The following is a 15,753-nucleotide window of genomic DNA, read 5'->3' as shown; positions in this document are numbered from 1 at the left end:
ACAAAAACATAAAGGATTCAACTACTTGCCAATGGTAATCAAATGTCTTACTGTTGATTTGTTCTTATCTCCATTATGGCTGTCACTTTTTGTTATTCTTTTAATAGGCATTGAATACTAAAAAGTTATCTTGTGGAAGGAATCTTGGAATACCAAATGGATTGTTGTTTGAAACCAAAAGAGAAGCATTTCCATAGATGATAGAATTTATCTACAACTGTTCAGTTTGTCAAACAGAGTCGATTTTGTGCACATAAATTAAAGAAAGACGTGTAAAACAGAATATTAAAAGTTCCAGTCCACATTATCATGTTTATGCATTGAAAATATTATTTTTCATCACTTCTATTTGTGTAAAAATCAGATCATGATCCTCATTGAAATATTTACAGATTCTTCTCGCCCACTCTTGATAGATAAGACATGTTTACATTAGGAACACTTCTTAAGTTACAGAAGGTTTACAGAAAAAAACATGTCAAGTGAATACTGTGAGTCACAGTGCTTTTGAGAAACGTGTGTTCAAAATTTTAATGTAAGACACTTATAGACTCTTTCTCACTAATGAAAGCCTGTTTATGGTAAAGTGTTTCAGAAATGTGTGTTCTATTTATTAAAAATTGCATTTTCTTAAAAAAATACTTAAATTAAAAAAAAATTCAAGCATCAGCAATGATCGTTGCTCTAAATAACCTGATTAGAATGCTTCAACATGTGTGCCTCTTTTATGGCTTTTTTATGTTTTTGTCTTTGATGAGAGGGCCTCTTGCTGTTACAACTGTGATAGTGGTATTTAGCTCACATAAAACTATTTTACTGGCTTCATCCTATCTAATTCTCATTTGTAACACTGGGGTATTCAAAATATCCCAAGTGCTGAGATGTGAAATACTTCCAAATTACTTGACACTATTTCCAGTAGTTTTTTTTTCTTTTTGCCTTTATTTACCATGAATAAACAGTAAATTTCAGCAGCGTTAGAGATAAAAATTGTTGATTTGTAATCTTCTACACGAGAACTGATTTGTGAGTAGATCATACAAATGAACAATTTTACATAGCAAAGCCATGGATTGATAGAGCTCACCTACTTGCCTCTTACCGTTTTTTGTTTGTTTGTTTGTTTGTTTTGAGATGAAGAAGTCTTGCTCTGTTGCCCAGGCTGAAGTGCAATGTCACGATATCAGCTCACTGCAACCTCTGCCTCCCGGGATCAAGTGATTCTCCTGTCTCAGCCTCCCAGGTAGCTGGGATTACAGCGATGAGCCATCACACCTGGCCCCTCTTACTGCTGATTGGTACGCACCCACATGTACCCTTTAGTGTGTGTCCTGGGCCCATCCAGGCCAATGGCTGTTGATTTAAATGAGACATGAACACATTAACCTAAAATCTGTGTTTTAAATGTGACATTCATTTATGGCACAAATAACAAATTTAATCCATAGTTAGCAACTGCTTGCAGTTGTGGTAAAGCATATGTGGGAGGTGAAGATTACAGATCCATATAAAAACCCCTTTAAACCATAAACATCAGTGCTAAGGCTAAGCTCTGTTCTGGAACATGTGATGCAAACACATGCAAAACCTTTTTATATATAATTTCAACTTTTATTATAGATTAAGGGATACATGTGCAGGTTTGTTACATACAGGTGCAGGTTTGAAGTGATGGATATGCTAGTTAGTTTGATTTAATTGTTTCACATTATATTAATAAGTAAGGACACCATTAAACTAAAAAGCTTCTGTACAGCCAAAAAATAAAATACCAACAGTGTGAAAAGACAGGCTAAAGAATGGGGGAAATATTTGTATACTATGCATCTGACAAAGGTATAACTTCCAGAACTTATAAGAAATTTAAACCAACAAGCAAAATACAAATAACTTAATTTAAAATATTGGCAAATGCATATGAACAGACACTTCTCAAAAGAAGACATTACAAGTAGCCAACAAACATATGAAACAATGCCAAACTTTTTATTGTTTATTTCTTATCTTTTGAAACATTTCTTCTTCTTGGGGTTAGAAAACCCTGAGGTTTGGTGAATATAAAATGACACTCTTCAGAATACTGTTTACTGCAAATCCAAAGGGAAGGATAGAGAAGGGATAAAAATGATCCCATCACACTGGTAGTCAGCATAGTTCCCAATAGGTGGTTTTTCAGACCTGTCCCCCTTTCTCCTTCTGCTGACTAGGAGTCCCCAGAGTCTATTGTTCCCATCTTTGTGTCTATGTGTATTCAATATTTATCTCCCACTTATAAATGAGAACATGCAGTACTTGGTTTTCTGCTCTTGCATTAATTCACTTAGGATAATGGCCTCCGGCTCCATCCATGTTGCTGCAATGGACATGATTTCATTCTTTTTTATGGCAGCATCATCGTCTGTGGTGCATATGAACCACGTTTTCTTTATCCAGCCTACCATTGATGGGGACTGAATTTGATTCCATAACTTTGTTATAGTGAACAGTGCTGCAATTAATATGCACGTGCGTGTGTCTTTATGGTGGAACATTTTATATTCCTTTGGGTATATACCCAGTAAAGGGATTGCTGGGTCAGATGTTAGCTCTGATTTAAGTTTTTTTGAGAAGTAAGCAAACTTCTTTCTACAATGGCTGAACTCGTTTGCATTCTCACCAACAGTGTATTGCCTTTTCTTTGCAGCCTTGCCAGCATCTGTTATTTTTTGACTTTTTAATAATAGTTATTCTGACTGGTGTGAGATGATATCTCATTGTGGTTTTGATGTGCATTTTTCTGATGATTTGTGCTCATATGGAACCAAAAAAGAGTACAAATAGCCTAAGCTATTCTAAGCAAAAAGAACAAATCTGGAAGCTTCACATTATCTGACTTAAGCTATACTATAAGGCTACAGTAACAAAAACAGCATGGTACTGGTACAAAAATAGACACATAAATCAATGAAACATAATGGAGCACCCGGATGTAAACCCATACACCTAAAACCCTTTGATCTTTGACAAAATAGAAAAAAAAGCTTCGAGGGAAAGGACTCCCTATTCAATAAATGGTACTGGGATAACTGGCTAGCCATATGAAGAAGACTGGAACTGGACCCCTACCTCTTACTGTACAAAAATTAACTCACAATGGAGTAAATATTTAAATGTAAGTCCTTAAACTATAAAAATACTAGGATAAAGCCTAAGAAATATCCTCAATATTAGTTTTGGCAAATAATTTATGGCTAGGTCCCCAAGAGCAATTGCAATGACAACAACAATTAATTAATAGAAGCTGATTAAACTGAAAAGCTTCTGTACAGAAAAAAAAAAAAAATACCAACAGTGAAAAAGGCAGTCTAAAAAATGGGGGAAGATACTTACATACTATGCATCTGAAAAAGGTATAACTTCCAGAATTTATAAGAAACTTAAACCAACAAGCAAAAAACAAATAATTTAATTTAAAACATTGGCAAATGCATGTGAACAGACACTTCTCAAAAGAAGACATTACAAGTAGCCAAAAAACATATGAAACAATGCAAAAGTTTCTATTGTTTATTTCTTATCTTGTGAAACATTTCCTCTTCTTGGGGTTAGAAAACCCTGGGCTTGGTGAATACAAGATGAAACTCTTCACAATATGAATTGTTTACTGTAAACACAGAGGGAACGATAGAGAACGGATAAATATGTGGACTTTGAAGTCAGTTGGAGCAGACTTGTATCCTGGCTTTATTACTTTTTGTCTTTGTGATTTTATAATAGGTAAGTTACTTAATCTCTGCAGACTTCTTTCTCTATCTCAAACAGGTGTAAAATAGTTGTAACTTAAGGAGATATTATAAATATAAATAACATCTCTAGAATGCAAAAAGCTCTCAAAATTAGAATATCTATATGCATTTTAACTTACTTGGTGACAAAAACTAAATTCATTCATTTTATGTGGCATGATTATTAACATGTCTCATTTCAGAAGTATTAGCAAGTTTAATTACAAGGTGTCATTCCCTACCCTTGCATAAGGCATTGGAATTATGGTTCACACACTCTCTCTCTCTCCCTCTCTCAGAGTGTATATACATATTATATGTATGGGTGTGAATGTGTATATATATACACACATGCACATATATATACACACACATAAGCACATATACATATGAATGTACACATATATATGTATATATATCTCCTTTCTAAAATCTAAAATTTCTGAAATCCAGGGCCCTGCAGTTTGGAATAAATTATTGTGAATTTACAATAATCAAATGAATGATCCTAAATTAATAGGCAAAAGTCAAGAAGATACTAATTCTAACATTTGCCAAGCACTTATTCCAGGTCAGTCTCCTTTCATGGCAACCTAGCCTATGGGACTCTGGTTTCCATACGTATTCTGAATAGATATGAGAGTGAAGACTGAAATAATGCCACTTTAGATGACATAGGGAGAGAAGAATCCAACATTTGTTTAATTTATACCTAAATTCTAAAGCTTTTTGAGCCTGATATGGTAAATAGAACACAGACTTATAATTTTAGAAATCAAAATGTGTAAAGCTTTATTATGGTAAAATGGAAACACTCAGTTTAATGGTATTTATTTATTTTTAATTTTTAATTTCATAATAATATACTTGCTATATGGATTTACCTTCTTCCTCCCTCCCCTTACATATGATTTTTGGCTCAATTACAGTGGTGGAAATTGTGTAGAAAATCCATTCTCCTCAAAACAATTTTATTATAGTCAGTCTCCAGAAATGTTAGAAAGGGAGTAAAGTAGAAGTTTGGGGATATTTATTAACTTTTTAAGCAAGTTAAAGTGTATCACTATTTTCATTAGTTTCATTTGGCTGCAGCAGTAAATGTCTATCTTAGTAACTTCTTACTGTGATATACAGACACACAATAATTACCTCAATAATTTCATGATTATCTAAAACCATCATTGCTTTTAACTCACTTATCATTTAATACTATTGTATTTTAAGACTACATCATAATGATATTCAAACAATTTTTGTAATAAAGGAAAGGAAAAGTACATTTTCATACTTAGGACCAAACCTGGAGTAATATAGAAGATACAAAATTATTCATAACCAAGATATGATATTTGTTAAATATTTCAAACTGGATGTCAGATGTGTTTGTTGTCACTAATAGCATATGTCTCTATTATAACAATGTTCTTTCTTCTGCAAAAGAAGTCACCTGTCTGTGATGTGGTAAAGGTTGTTTGTTATATCTAATTGAAGGATACAGATTTCAAGCTGTGTGTAGGTGATACATGAATTTTTTCACTCCTGCTGACAATCACATTGACTACTATGTAATTCTTTAAATTGATTCAAGCAAACCCTGCTGTTTATGCTTTTAATTGATTGAATCAAAATAGCATTTTCAACTTTTAATCATTCCATTAGACAGGGCTCCATTTGCTTGTTCATGCCCAAGCCAATGCAGATGGATTGTAGCTTTGTAACTTGTGAAATCCTACCAAACTCTAGGGGGCGCTTCAACTTATTTGGAAGCAAATATAGGCTTTAGTATCATCACAAATCAAAAGGACACTTCTGCTTTCAGGTGTATATTTCAACTGTCCAGATGGAGATGAATGGAGTGTTCACTTTCCCTGACTCTTCCCAATGTACAGATCATCTGATGTCACAGACCCCTGAAGTAGGGCGCTTCCTACTGGAGTCACAGATGGAAATTACTATCGATCAAACACTTCCACAAGAGACATGTAATGCAACTTAGAGACAATGCAAACATACACAGGATACTTTGACTGGAACTGGAGCTTTAGGTTCTGATTTCAAAGCATAGCAAGGGATATGGATTATAAAGGCCGACAACACATAGGTGCCTTATCTATAAAGGATTCCTGAACCAGAGTCAAACTCTGTAAAGATTTTCCTGCTTTTCATCATCACCATGTACCAGCAATTTTAAATAATATCAGAGCTAACTACATCTTCTAAAAGATATTTTTCTTGATCTGAGTTTTAAACATTGCTTTGGTTATTGTGAATGCTAATACACACACACACACACACACACACACACACACATATTGAATTAGCCTGTTTAATTACTTACTCTAACCAACATTGCACCATCCATGGACATTAATTCAGGGAAACTTCAGTTATAGAGCTGGCTCTCGACACACTTGGACCCAGTTACATACATTTATTTGGAAACTAAGTAACAACTTGTAATGCTTCATGCTTGCTTCCAGTACAACTCTTGACTCTGGTCCATGTGCTATACCAAATCCTGTCTTTACACAGCAAATTCAAAATAAATAGTGATATTACAGTGAAGGTTATGATGAAGAAATAGAAGATTATGTCCTTCACTTCTCTTGTACTATCTGACCACTTGGAGTTTTTATTTGTGTTTCAATTTTAACTCAGAAATGGAGTATAAAGGGTAAGGTGTAGTATTTTTGTTTGACAGTCAGATTGTAGTTCTTGTATGAATTATTTTATAAACTTTGAATAAGATCATTAAATTGGGATTTATCTTTTAAAATTGTTTAAATTAATAAATGAGTCAAGAAAATTGTTTTTGCTCTTGATTAGTATATTAGTTAGAGAAAATTACTATTTGAAAGAAAGGGATTTTAAAAATGATCTCTGGGTGTCAAATGTACGACACACACTATATTGTATCAAGGCTATAAATGAAATTAAAAAGGTGCAGAGAAAAACACCACTTTATAATGGAAACTTAGTGTCAGTTAAATGCATTTTTTTTTTTTGAGATGGAGTCTCACTCTGTCGCCCAGGCTGGAGTGCAGTGGTGCAATCTCGGCTCACTGCAATCTCCACCTCCTGTGTTCATGTGCAAATTTTTTATTTTAATCACTATACAAAGGTGGAATCCAGATGAATTGAAGATAAAATGGTGAAAGACAAAATGCTTAGTTAATATAAGAAATGTTACAGAATATCTTTGTGATCTAGGGGTGAAAATATTTTTAAAATTCTCAAATACCATAAAGCAAAAAATGATTAAATTATATCTCACAAAATTAAGTATTTTGCAAAATGAAGAAAACAATGGTCAGAGGTAATAGGTAAAGAACAAGAAAAAATATTTGCAATGTTTGAAACCAAGAAAGAGTTAATATCTAAAATCTGTAGTTTATTCCTTCAAATAAAAGGTAAAAATACTCAGCCTCAATGGACAAATAGAAAAGGTTAAGAATAGGTAATTTACAAAAGAGGAAATAAGAAAAGCTTAAAAGTATTTTAAGAGATAGTCCAAATCATTAGGCATTACAGATATAGAAATTATAATAAACAATATCACTTACTTCCTTTTACATTAGAAACAGAAAGGTTCACAGTGCCAAATGTTATGAGGATGAAGGAATATCTTTTCAGATAGGAGAGCAATTCTGGAATTAAGATATGATATTATGTATCTATTACATATATTATACATTATATAAATAAAAATGTGTGTATACACATAACCATTTTACAATAATGCATACAAATGAAAGACACATATTAAACAGAAAAACTATTGCCTTTAAGAAGGTGCAGAATGAGAATGGAATATTTTGTATAGCTTATTCAGATAGTACTTATTGTATGCTAGACTATAGATTTTGGTTTAGCTTATCAAGACTGAAAAATTAAACTTATACATCTATTTATATAATTTTGATGTAACTCTCAGGTTAAATAACAATTAGGATTATTCAACGTTGAAAGTTTATCACCATGTAATACCAATTTTTTTCTCCCACATACACATTAAGTAATTGGTGGTGGGATAAGTAGAGAGATTAAGAGAGGGCAGAGATTCCACATCTCTCCAACCTTGACGGGAGATCTTGAATACAAATTACTGAGGGGGACATGCAGAGAGAAATGATTTAGAAATGATCCTTCATTTATTAGTTTTTAGCAAAATGTCTTAAATTGACAAGTTTTTTTTTTTATCTCTAATGTCTAAATTTTCTTCAACATAATTATGAAGTTAGTGGTGGTTACAGTAGAAACACAAACCCTGAACAACAGAGTTCTTTGAAAACATACGTTTGGGAAATCCTCTCGGGCTACAGAGCGAGACTCCGTCTCAAAAAAAAAAAAAAAAAAAAAAAAAAAAAAACTCTAATATAGGCCGGGCGCGGTGGCTCAAGCCTGTAATCCCAGCACTTTGGGAGGCCGAGACGGGTGGATCACGAGATCAGGAGATCAAGACCATCCTGGCTAACACGGTGAAACCCCGTCTCTACTAAGAAATACAAAAAACTAGCCGGGCGAGGTGGCGGGCGCCTGTAGTCCCAGCTACTCGGGAGGCTGAGGCAGGAGAATGGCGTGAACCCGGGAGGCGGAGCTTGCAGTGAGCTGAGATCCGGCCACTGCACTCTAGCCTGGGCTACAGAGCGAGATTCCGTCTCAAAAAAAAAAAAAAAAAAAACTCTAATATAAATGGACATTTACATTGCATGTAATTGTATTCGAATCTTAATTGTCCTTAGATACTGGAACGTGTTAAGTTCTGTTTAACATTGCATTTCTTTTGTTTTGGTTTGGTTTTGGTTTTGGTTTGAGATGGAGTCTCGCTCTGTCACCCAAGCCAGAGTGTAGTGGTGCGATCTTGGCTCACTGCAACCTCTGACTCCTGGGCTCACATGATTCTCCTGCCTCAGCCTCCTGAGTAGCTGGGACTACAGGCACCCACCACCACACCCAGCTAGTAGACATGGGATTTCACCATGTTGGCCAGGTCTTGAACTCCTGACCTTAGTGATCTGCCAGCCTCAGCCTCTCAAAGTACTGGGATTATAGGCATGAGCCACCGTGCCCAGCTAACATTTTGTTTCTTAAATGTTGATTCATAAAACAATACCTTCCCTTTTTATTTTATTTCATTTTACTTGAAAATAGCATCAATATTCTGAGGAACAAGTGTTTGAGAAAGCACTAATCTGTCTTTGAACTCAGTGCTGTCCCATCTCAATGAATGGAGCTAGAATAACTCAGTTGCAAAGATTCCACTTACCTCCCTCAACAAAGAGGCTTCTTGACGCCTGTCACCTTAGCGACAATATACTGATAATATTTCAAATTATTACATTTATTTGTTTTCTTTTCTCATGTCCCTGTCAGTGACTGTTCCCTTTGTCAGATGAAGGCATCTGTATTACGTCATGAAGAATGAGGATATTTATACAATAGACTCTTGAATCCCTCTCCAGACACAGAATTGTTTAAAACCAAAATATTTGCTTTGTATTAAACCTTGAGTGAAAATAAAAAGGCTAAAAACAAAACAAAACAAAAAAAAACAAAGGCAAATTCCTCAATGAAGTAGAGAATGGAGTTCATGTCACAACAAACTACTGCAATCATATAGAGAAAGATCCAGATTATCTCAACCCCAGGGAAGACTAGAGAGGATAACTTTACCTGGGAAAATAGAGGAAAAGAGTTTAATAGAGTAGTTGTTAGAACCCAAAATTAGTTCACTGGGACCTGACATGAGAAATTTAGTCTTATGGAACCATATTCAGTTGCCTGGAGACAGCGCTGTGCTGTAGACTGTGCCTGTTGTAGTTGATGTTACTACCAGGAATCAGGAAAGGGACCCAGCCAATGCTTCAGGCCGTTTGTAGCCTTCTGTGTGTACCACGAATACTGTTTGTCCCCTTTTGATGTCATCATCCAGTGGTTTTCTAACAAGAGGGATGTCTATGTCCTATGACTTTGCTGAGGCACAGCACAATGTCTACATGGGAACTTCTCTTTACAATACTTAAATCGTACCTTCCTGCAAAAAAAGAAGAGGCTATGGAAGAAAGGGAATCTGTTTCTGTGTGAAATGCGCCCTTCTTATTCACTCTGTTACACTTACAGTGTATATACAAATACACATTTTGGGAGAGGGCATTATGGGAAAATCCCTCTCCTTGATGCCAAGAAGATTTACACTGAGTTATCTACTTCATGTCCTTTTTCTCCCAGAAATTACCCTGTTCCTCATTGTCGTAGGAGGGATGAAGGAGACCCAAGATTGAAAAGCATAGGGTTTTAGGAGATAAAGCCAGTGAAATGCTAATTAAAGAAGATATCAAATGTCCAGAGACAAAGAAATGACAAAATATATTTTAACTTTTTTTTAAACTCTTCCCTTTATGTTTTCATTTTGGAGTATTGAAATTATATCTTTAGTCCTGGACTTCACTTCTTAAAGTGGTGTGATGATTCAGAAGCAAGGAATGGGACTAAGATTTCCCTAGAGAGAATACAGTGTGCAACTAACAGACAAGTATTGTTTCAAGACTAGAAATAAAAACCCAAAGAAGACCTAAAATATTTTGCTTAAGGCCAAACTGGAAAAAAGATAAAAAAGAAGAGAAGAAATATAAAAGAAATTTCAGAAAAGCAAAGAATGAAATTGTTATTACTAGAGATAAATCAAGCTGTTAAAAAACCAAGATCTAACTGTGAACTCTTTTGAGCTTCTGAAAGATACTTTATTATATCGATTGTTGCTGATGTTTCCAAAGCATCCTTTCAGTTTCAGATAGATATCAAAGATAATGGTTGCAAAATCTGTGAGGAAATAAAGCAATCAACACCATCCTCAAGTTTGCTGATATCTATCTACTGACAGAAAAGAAAGAAAACTACTGAAGATAGCTTGGTATATCTGAAATTTTTGCTTTTGAGATATAAAAATAAAACTTGTAGAAAGAGGACAACAATATTTTACAAATCTTAAGTCAGGAGGGAGAAAAGAAATACTGGGCACCAATAGTTGGTTTTAAAATAGTAGTTGTTATGACTACTTAGATCATCACTTAAGGTGGTATCCTTTTCTCTCACGAATATTTAAGAAGTTCAGTTGCCCTAACAACAGTACCTACACTATTGGCTACTTTAATGAATTTGTTTTTGTGTACAAGGATTTTCTATATGTTCTTGCAACCATGAATAAAATAACATAAAATATATGGATAAAAAGGGATTTGAAATAGTGTCTATGTTTTAGATCAAATAACAAACTTATGATGGGCATGTTAATTTCCATTTTCCTGTAGAAAAACAAATGGATTTTTTAAAAGATGGGAGCATCTGAAAGACACATCAAAGAGTTATTGAATGTTATTTGATGCAAAAACAAACAAATCATTCTTGCATTGAGATTCTTATGTTTCTACTTACGTTTTGTTTAAATTTCAGATCAATAGTATGACACAGATTTTTAAAAGCAACACACATTTTTAATAACTTCACATACCTTATGCATTTTATTGTATTGTCTAGTGTGGACTTTATACTATCAAACAAGAAAAAAAATTGCCTATTAAATACGGTGATAGAAGATTTTATTACTCATTAAAATAAACACTTTTATATGTGACCCCTGAATGCATAAGCATGTGTATCTATATCTACTGATATATCTATATATCTATTCATATATAGTTATTAATTAGTCCCACAAAAGAACAATAAGAAATCTACAGTTTTAACTATAAATTGATATGACTGTTTAAGAGAACAATTTATCAATATGCATAATAATGATTTCAAAAGCAATTATACTATTAGGAGTTAGTTACTCTTTTGGAAAATATTTATCATGTTGTTATTTATGCACAGGAAACCTCTGAAAATAAATTAAAGGCAAATTATTTGAGGATTGGTTAAATAAATTATATATGTCTGTATTATATGATATTACATAATAAAGCCTTTAATTTTCCTATTGATATTTCATTATTAATGAAAATATATCAATTATATATAGTTTAATGAAAAAAGCAAGTTAATTTAAAAGTGTTTAGAGTATGTTCACATTTACATTTTAAAAGGGACTATGTGTGTATATTCATGGACCTTTTTTGGATTAAAAATGCAAATAGTTCAGTAATTTAGTTTTAGATGGTGGGGGTATGGATTTAAATTTATATTATATTACATTTCTGTATTATTCTCACTGAGAAAATTTTATCTTATAGTCAGAATAAAGGTAAATTATTTGTTTATAAAAACATATCCAGATATTCTAAGGGTTAAAACTTTTGCTTGGCAAATTTATATAAATTATAATGTTTTGTTCACAGTATTTATAACTCAAAAAAGAAAAGCAAACACTTATAAATTTGATATATCATGAGGTTATCAAAATTTATGTCAAATCTGTTTATCATAAATATAAAGGTGAATAATAGAAAATAAATATATCATTTGGTTACAAGGATTTATTAGAGGAGTGATTTAAAAAAAAAATAGCCATAACTTCAATTTAATAGGACAACAAAAATTACCATCAACAGAATAGCAATATCACTATAAACTGCTCTATGAGAGAGGATCAGAAAGCATTTTTATGAATTAAATGTGAATTCCTTTGAGATGATTGTTTTATTTTTTTCCTGTTGGTGTTTGTTTATGCCTCACTTTATTTTGCATTGAGTATTTGCAATTAGAAAGCAAATATGGAACACACTGGGCTGGAGGAGCAAGATGGCCAAATAGGAACAGCTCCAGTCTACAACTCCCAGCGCGAGCGACACAGAAGACCGGTGATTTCTGCATTTTCAACTGAGGTACTGGGTTCATCTCACTAGGGAGTGCCGGACAATCAGTGCTGGTCAGCTGCTGCAGCCCAGCCAGCGAGAGCTGAAGCAGGGCGAGGCATCGCCTCACTTGGGAAGCGCAAGGGGGAAGGGAATCCCTTTTCCTAGCCAGGGGAACTGAGACACACAACACCTGGAAAATTGGGTAACTCTCACCCCAATACTGCGCTTTAAGCAAACAGTCACACTAGGAGATTATATCCCACACCTGGCTGGGAGGGTCCCACGCCCACGGAGCCTCCCTCATTGCTAGCACAGCAGTCTGTGATCTAACTGCAAGGCAGCAACAAGGCTGGGGGAGGGGCGCCCTTCATTGCTGAGGCTTAAGTAGGTAAACAAAGCCACTGGGAAGCTCGAACTGGGTAGAGCTCACAGTAGCTCAAGGGAACCTGCCTGTCTCTGTAGACTCCACCCCTGGGGACAGGGCACAGCTAAACAACAACAAAAGCAGCAGAAACCTCTGCAGACGCAAGTGATTCTGTCTGACAGCTTTGAAGAGAGCAGTGGATCTCCCAACACGGAGGTTGAGATCTGAGAAGGGACAGACTGCCTGCTCAAGTGGGTCCCTGACCCCTGAGTAGCCTAACTGGGAGACATCCCCCACTAGGGGCAGTCTGACACCCCACACCTCACAGGGTAGAGTACACCCCCGAGAGGAAGCTTCCAAAGCAAGAATCAGACAGGTACACTCACTGTTCAGCAATATTCTATCTTCTGCAGCCTCTGCTGCTGATACCCAGGCAAACAGGGTCTGGAGTGGACCTCAAGCAATCTCCAACAGACCTACAGCTGAGGGTCCTGACTGTTAGAAGGAAAACTATCAAACTGGAAGGACACCTACACCAAAACCCCATCAGTACGTCACCATCATCAAAGACCAGAGGCAGATAAAACCACAAAGATGGGGAAAAAGCAGGGCAGAAAAGCTGGAAATTCAAAAAATAAGAGCGCATCTCCCCCGGCAAAGGAGTGCAGCTCATCGCCAGCAACGGATCAAAGCTGGACGGAGAATGACTTTGACGAGATGAGAGAAGAAGGCTTCAGTCCATCAAACTTCTCAGAGCTAAAGGAGGAATTACGTACTGAGCGCAAAGAAACTAAAAATCTTGAAAAAAAAGTGGAAGAATTGATGGCTAGAGTAACTAATGCAGAGAAGGTGATAAATGAAATGAAAGAGATGAAAACCATGACACGAGAAATACGTGACAAATGCACAAGCTTCAGTAACCGACTCGATCAACTGGAAGAAAGAGTATCAGCGATTGAGGATCAAATGAATGAAATGAAGCAAGAAGAGAAACCAAAAGAAAAAAGAAGAAAAAGAAATGAACAAAGCCTGCAAGAAGTATGGGATTATGTAAAAAGACCAAATCTACGTCTGATTGGGGTGCCTGAAAGTGAGGGGAAAAATGGAACCAAGTTGGAAAACACTCTTCAGGATATCATCCAGGAGAACTTCCCCAACCTAGTAGGGCAGGCCAACATTCAAATCCAGGAAATACAGAGAACACCACAAAGATACTCCTCGAGAAGAGCAACTCCAAGACACATAATTGCCAGATTCACCAAAGTTGAAATGAAGGAAAAAATCTTAAGGGCAGCCAGAGAGAAAGGTCGGGTTACTCACAAAGGGAAGCCCATCAGACTAACAGCAGATCTCTCGGCAGAAACTCTACAAGCCAGAAGAGAGTGGGGGCCAATATTCAACATTCTTAAAGAAAAGAATTTTAAACCCAGAATTTCATATCCAGCCAAACTAAGTTTCATAAGTGAAGGAGAAATAAAATCCTTTACAGATAAGCAAATGCTTAGAGATTTTGTCACCACCAGGCCTGCCTTACAAGAGACCTTGAAGGAAGCACTAAACATGGAAAGGAACAACCGGTACCAGCCATTGCAAAAACATGCCAAAATGTAAAGACCATCGAGGCTAGGAAGAAACTGCATCAACTAAAGAGCAAAATAACCAGTTAATATCATAATGGCAGGATCAAGTTCACACATAACATATATTAACCTTAAATGTAAATGGACTAAATGCTCCAATTAAAAGACACAGACTGGCAAACTGGATAAAGAGTCAAGACCCATCAGTCTGCTGTATTCAGGAGACCCATCTCACATACAGAGACATACATAGGCTCAAAATAAAGGGATGGAGGAAGATCTACCAAGCAAATGGAGAGCAAAAAAAAGCAGGGGTTGCAATCCTAGTCTCTGATAAAACAGACTTTAAACCATCAGAGATCAAAAGAGACACAGAAGGCCATTACATAATGGTAAAGGGATCAATTCAACGGGAAGAGCTAACTATCCTAAATATATATGCACCCAATACAGGAGCAACCAGATTCATAAAGCAAGTCCTTAGAGACTTACAAAGAGACTTAGACTCCCATACAATAATAATGGGAGACTTCAACACCCCACTGTCAACATTAGACAGATCAACGAGACAGAAAGTTAACAAGGATATCCAGGAATTGAACTCATCTCTGCAGCAAGCAGACCTAATAGACATCTATAGAACTCTCCACCCCAAATCAACAGAATATACATTCTTCTCAGCACCACATTGCACTTATTCCAAAATTGACCACATAATTGGAAGTAAAGCACTCCTCAGCAAATGTACAAGAACAGAAATTATAACAAACTGTCTCTCAGACCACAGTGCAATCAAACTAGAACTCAGGACTAAGAAACTCAATCAAAACCGCTCAACTACATGGAAACTGAACAACATGCTCCTGAATGACTACTGGGTACATAACGAAATGAAGGCAGAAATAAAGATGTTCTTTGAAACCAATGAGAACAAAGATACAACATACCAGAATCTCTGGGAAACATTTAAAGCAGTGTGTAGAGGGAAATTTATAGCACTAAATGCCCACAAGAGAAAGCAGGAAAGATCTAAAATTGACACTCTAACATCACAATTAAAAGAACTAGAGAAGCAAGAGCAAACACATTCGAAAGGTAGCAGAAGGCAAGAAATAACTAAGATCAGAGAAGAACTGAAGGAGATAGAGACACAAAAAACCCTCTAAAAAAATCAATGAATCCAGGAGTTGGTTTTTTGAAAAGATCAACAAAATTGACAGACCACTAGCAAGATTATAAAGAAGAAAAGA

Source organism: Theropithecus gelada, chromosome 5 (genome assembly GCF_003255815.1).
Source record: "Theropithecus gelada isolate Dixy chromosome 5, Tgel_1.0, whole genome shotgun sequence".
Taxonomy (NCBI): Eukaryota; Metazoa; Chordata; class Mammalia; order Primates; family Cercopithecidae; genus Theropithecus; species Theropithecus gelada.
The sequence above is the reverse complement of the archived record's forward strand: the minus strand, read 5'-3'. Positions refer to the sequence as shown.